Source organism: Silene latifolia, chromosome X (genome assembly GCF_048544455.1).
Source record: "Silene latifolia isolate original U9 population chromosome X, ASM4854445v1, whole genome shotgun sequence".
NCBI classification, from domain to species: domain Eukaryota; kingdom Viridiplantae; phylum Streptophyta; class Magnoliopsida; order Caryophyllales; family Caryophyllaceae; genus Silene; species Silene latifolia.
Window position 1 is genome coordinate 91,998,928 of NC_133537.1, and position 5,767 is coordinate 92,004,694.

Here is a 5,767-nt window from a genome sequence, read left to right on the forward strand (position 1 = left end):
AACTCCCTAGTGGTTTTGAGTTATTTTTATATAACTGTTACTATGTACCCAGTTTGTCTAAGAACATTATTTCTGTTTCCGTACTTGATAAGGACGGTTTTTCTTTTTAAATAAAGGATAATAGCTGTATTTTCTCTTTCAATGAAATTATTCATGGCAAAGCAGTTTCCATAAATGGAATTTACATCTTAGATCAAACCACGGAAATATTACACATGAATAAAAAGATATTAAAGGTTGGTGACAAAGATCAAACCTATCTATGGCATTGTCGAATGGGACACATAAATGAAAAATGTGTAAAGAAACTCGTCGATAATGGGACTATTCCCGCATTCGATTTTTCCACATTTGGCACGTGTGAATCATGTCTCATTGGCAAAATGACTCTAATTTCCTTCAAAGGTGTTGGAATGCGCGCTAGTGACCTATTAGGACTCATACATACTGATGTTTGTGGACCTATGTCAATTACCGCTAGAGATGGCTATAGATATTTTATCACTTTCACGGACGATTTGAGTAGATACGGATATGTCTACTTGATGAAACATAAAAGTGAGTCCTTTGAGAAATTCAGGGAATACCAGAACAAGGTTGAGAACCAACTAGGTAGAAAGGTTAAAGCACACCGTTCAGATCGGGGTGGCGAATATCTTTCAAATGAGTTTGATCAACACCTTAAAGACTGTGGAATGGTTTTACAGTTAACTCCACGTGGAACACCTCAATTAAATGGTGTGTCCGAACGGAGAAATCGAACTTTACTTGACATGGTTCGATCCATGATGAGTCACACGGTAGTACCTGATTCATTATGGGGTTTTGCTCTGTTGTCAGTTGCTCTTATACTTAACCGAAGTCCGACTAAAGCTGTCGACAAGACTCCATATGAAATGTGGAAGGGAACGGTCCATAACTTGTCCTTTATTCGGGTTTGGGGCTGCGAGGCTTATGTCAAGTGGAGACACGAGGAAAAGCTCGGTCCGCAATCGGTCAAGACATACTTTATTGGTTATCCAAAAGGAACGTTTGGTCATTACTTCTATTCGCCTACCGAACATCGAGTTTTTGTTGCGGCTAGTGCGACGTTCTTAGAGAAAGAATTTCTCGAGAACAAGACAAGTAATAGAACCTTCGAGCTGTCGGAGATTCCAGAACCAACAACCGAGGAACAGATGGAGGAAGTTGTTCCTCCAACTGATGATACGGTTAATATTCCTGAGGAACCTAGGAGGTCGGGTAGAGTCTCTAATCCTCCGGACAGATATATTGGTATGGTCGAGGAGAGTGACGTTTTTCTCCTAGAGAGTAATGAACCCGCTACCTATAAAGGTGCCATGACCTGTTCCGACTTAAAGCTATGGCTTGAAGCCATGCAGTCCGAGATGGACTCCATGTATGAGAATGACGTATGGGATATAGTTAATTTACCTAATAAGGTAAAACCTCTACAGTGCAAATGGCTTTACAAAATAAAGCATTCTGTAGACGGGCAACCAGACACCTGTAAGGCACGACTAGTGGCAAAAGGTTTCACTCAAGTGCACGGTTTGCATTATGATGAAATTTTTGCACCCGTAGTTATGCTGCGTTCCGTTCGGATTATCTTAGCGATTGCCGCTTTTCATGACTATGAAATTTGGCAAATGGATTTAAAAACCGCCTTCTTAAACGGTTATTTGGAGGAAGAGTTGTACATGGTACAACCCGAAGGTTTCATAGATCCTGAAAATCCTAAGAAAGTGTGCAAGCTTAAGCGTTCCATTTATGGACTTAAGCAAGCTTCTCGGAGTTGGACTCATCGTTTCGACCAAGTGATAAAAGAGTATGGTTTCACTCAATCGGTCGAGGAACCATGCTTATATATCAAGTCGAGTGGGTGGTCGGGAGTGAATCTTTTCAGTAACTTGTCGTTAGGAGCACCTAGACCAAAACACAATTTATAGCTTCACAAACAACTCTACAATTAGTAAAGAGGCAAGTAAAGGTCGGATCCCAAGGGACGGGAATTGAAATGAGATTTCTATTGCAACTAGTGGTGTCTTAGGGGTTTCACAATTTAGGTTGATTTAGAAGGTCACTAAACTAAATAGCAATAAAAGTAAACAAGCAAGATGAATTGCAAAGGGTTGTAAACAATTGATAAAAAGAACTAGGGTATCATGGGGTCATAGGGGATTCTTGGGAATTGATCATACAAACATGTTCTCAAATTATAAGCAAGCAATTATTGTTGTGATGGATTGGGTTGGGTTATATCTTACAATCCTAGGAAAGTTTGGGTCCCGAAGCCGAATCGATTAGATTGTACAACACCTACAAGTCGACTTAGTCTTCCCTACTCAACAACATGCATGGTGTAATGAGACTCGAGTTGGTTTATGTCTTACAAGTCTCATTGAGAAGATAGGTGATGGGTAAAAAATGCAAGGATTCATAGTCTCGCATTTCATCAAACATAACATGTGCAGGAGTTGAGATCATAACAAGCAAGCAAATAAACCATGAAAGTATATTAATTTAAGCATGAATCATTCCCCATGTTGGTTTCCCCTAATTACCCATTAACCCTAGCTATGGAACTACTCACTCATTATCATGTTGAACATGCTAGCAAGGTTGTCAATCATATTAACAAAGTGAAACATGATGAACAAATGAAAGTAATTAGCAATAATTAAAAAGGGATTAAGAGAATTATACCTACTAATGATTCCAATAATAAAGCAAAGAATAAAAGAAGTACTTGATGCTTGATTGAAAGGTTGTCAATATCCCAATAATAACCCAAATAATCTTCAATTACCCAAAATAAAGGATGAACAAAAGAGAGATTAAGGAAATAAAACTTGTATTAAAACTTGATTAATTGTTGATTATAAAATTAAAGAGAGATTTGATTGATATTAACTACACTAGAGATTGCTAAGAAGAACATGCTCTTCTAATTAGACTAATGGGGTATTTATAGTGGGGATTAGGTGTAGGAATTAGGGTTAACTAAGGGCTTAAATGACGATTAAGTCCCTACTTACTTTAAACGCCGGTATTTTTTGGAAGGATGGGCATCTTTCTTGAAGCTTGAAGAAACGAAGTTATGCTGTCTTGGAATCCGTGCGTCTTAGGCACGGGACGGCCGGATTCGTGAGTTGCTGCCCGGGCGTCTTTGGGAGAAGACGGGCGTCTTCTAGGGTTGCTGCTCGGGCGTCTTGTAAGGAAGACGCACGGATTGTGGCTTGGTGGACGGGCGTCTTCTTGGGAAGACGCACGGATTGTCATGCAGCGTGCTTTCTTCTTCTTTTCTTCCCTTTTCTTCATAAAATCCTTGGGGATTTCCTCGCGGATGCAAGGATCTTTCCTCATCATTGCCCATCTACTATAGTATGTACAAAGGCCTTCTAATCTTGTCTCTCCTTGATGCTTGGTCATTGAATTAAATCAATTTAGTCTCGTTTTGCCATGAAAATGCAAGGTTTGCACTCCTTTCCTACCATGGACACAAAACCTCAAAGAAAATGCAAAACAAAGAACTAAAGACAATAAATGACCCAAATATGCACTAAAAAGCATGGGAACAAGGCTAATTCGGGGACTAAATATGCTATAATTATGGTCACATCAAATATCCCCAAACCGAACCTTTGCTCGTCCCGAGTAAAGAGGTGACAAAGACTAGGACTATTATTTTAAACTAACCTAATAACATAGCCGATATGAGACAATTAGCGGGTCTCACTCCGCCCCTTCAACTCACAACAAGACAACCATGAGGTAGGATGTCTTCTTGCAAGGCAAGGTGGGTCTTGCCAAAAATGGCGACACATCCAAACATTAAGCACAAAAATCAAATAATGGATGCATCTACAAAAGAATAACCACTTTCCTCATCTAAGTGGCGGAATTTATCTACAAGGGAAGCAATTCAAGGGTACATACTCCTTCATAGATGCAATTTCTTCAAACTACTAAGCCTAGAAGGATACCAATAAATCACCTCCAAGTTGTGTCAAGCTAGGGTACCTTTGTCCTCAATCGTTAAATGCTTTTGTCAAGAGTAGACTCCCTATGGTGTTAGAAACACTGGAGGATCGCGGAATTCCCCCTCTTGCCTAGACAAGAAGAAGGGTCGTCCCCTCTCTACCATGCACAAAAATGGATACGGTGGATAAAGGGATCAATAGATATTTGAGTTTCACTTTTGGAGTTTGCTTTCATTTTTGTTTTTCCCACCAATTTCTTGTAGCATATAACATTTGAGAACACTTTCTTGCCATTTCTTTTGATTTTTGGCATTTCAACACTTGACAACTTTCTTTGCATTTCTTTTGAACATTTTCAAAGTCACCCTATATGTAGTGAGGGTGGCTTATATTTGAAGCTTTAGGAGTTCTATTTTTGCTCCTCTTTTCATTTGATGCATTTTTGCAAACTTTCTTTCACTTTTCATTTCATTGAACTCAAATTGATTTCTTTTTGTGCCCATTCCCTTTGATGACAAAAATATGGTAGAACATGGATGATGGATGGATGGATGCATGGTTTCAAGGGTCACCTTGGAATAAATGGTAGCCAAGGAGTTATCACACCACAAGGTACTCTTGACTAGGCCTTAATCCATGGGTCAAAGGATACTAGCATGACACATCCTAGGGTGTTTTACAAGTATTCTAACAAGCAAAGTCTTAAGAATAAAAAGCATCTACTAGGGCCTATATACACTTGTCAAGCTTCCCAAGTAGACGGTTTCGCAAAAATTTTCTAACATGCAACTACATGCCATGATGCAACTAATATATAAACATCCTAATGCAAATGCTTCTACCAACTTATATGCCATATAAACTAAATGCAAGTACTAAGTTCACATTGTTTATACCGCATCAATCAAAATAAAGCCACATAGTCATTAACATAAAGAGGAAAAATGAGATTGGAAAGATCATACCATGCGGTCTTCAATATCCTCATGTCTCGGATGTGGTGTAGTCGATCAATGTGAACAAGGGTAAAAGAAACACAATATATACAATAATATATACACGACTATACTACAAAGGAAATGAACATGTTTTTGGTTTTTCAATTTTTCAAATTTTTATGGTTTTTTGAAATTTTCAATTTTTTTGGATTTTTGAATAGAAGTTAAGTTAGAATTCCCCATCCCCACACTAATATGGGCATTGTCCTCAATGCCCAAAATGATAGGAAATCATGCAAGCATGATGCATGAATTCTACACTAAATGCAAGCTACACTAATCTACACTACATGATGCATGGTTTTTTGTTTATGACGGAGAGGATAATTTAGATTACCTCCCGTTGTGTATGTATGTACTTCCCCAAACCGAGTTAGACATTATTGCTAATGTCCTATGGTTGGGTGTAGTTCATGCACACATAATGCAATGCATGAAACTAAATTTGTCATTTTGGATTTTCAAAAGTGGGAACAATGAAATAAGAACACCTCAATGGGACCGAGGTGTTAGTCCTCTATGTTGCTAGGACTACTCCAATCATGATCAAGATAAATAAATAAAACAAAGAAGTAGACAAACCTCAAGAGGGTAGGAGCCTCCAAAGCTTGCTAATCTTCCTTCATATCATCACTATCATCATCTTCCTCAATAGAAGTGGACTCATCACCACTTCCCTCTTCACTTTCTTGTTCACTTTGTTCATCATCCTCTTCTTCTTCTTCACTAGCCTCTTCATCAATGCCATCAACAACCGCATCACCGACAACCTCATCGTCACCCGGA